The sequence below is a fragment of the Egretta garzetta genome, unplaced genomic scaffold (genome assembly GCF_000687185.1).
Source record: "Egretta garzetta isolate BGI_Z169 unplaced genomic scaffold, ASM68718v1 scaffold535, whole genome shotgun sequence".
NCBI lineage: Eukaryota > Metazoa > Chordata > Aves > Pelecaniformes > Ardeidae > Egretta > Egretta garzetta.
Window position 1 is genome coordinate 211,085 of NW_009259722.1, and position 218 is coordinate 211,302.

The following is a 218-nucleotide window of genomic DNA, read 5'->3' on the forward strand; positions in this document are numbered from 1 at the left end:
GAATGGTTTGGGTGGGAAGGGACCCCTAGAGGTCACCCAGCCCAGCCCCTCTGCAGGGAGCAGGGACACCAGGTCAGGCAGCGTTCCGAGAGCCGTCCCCTGGTGCAGGTTACGCCTTTTCCACCGGTGTTGGGAAGTCTGCAGCCGCCTGGTGCTCGTCCCTCGCCTTAATTTTCATGTTTCTCGCACCTGGGGGTGCGGGCAGGCAAGGCCAGCGG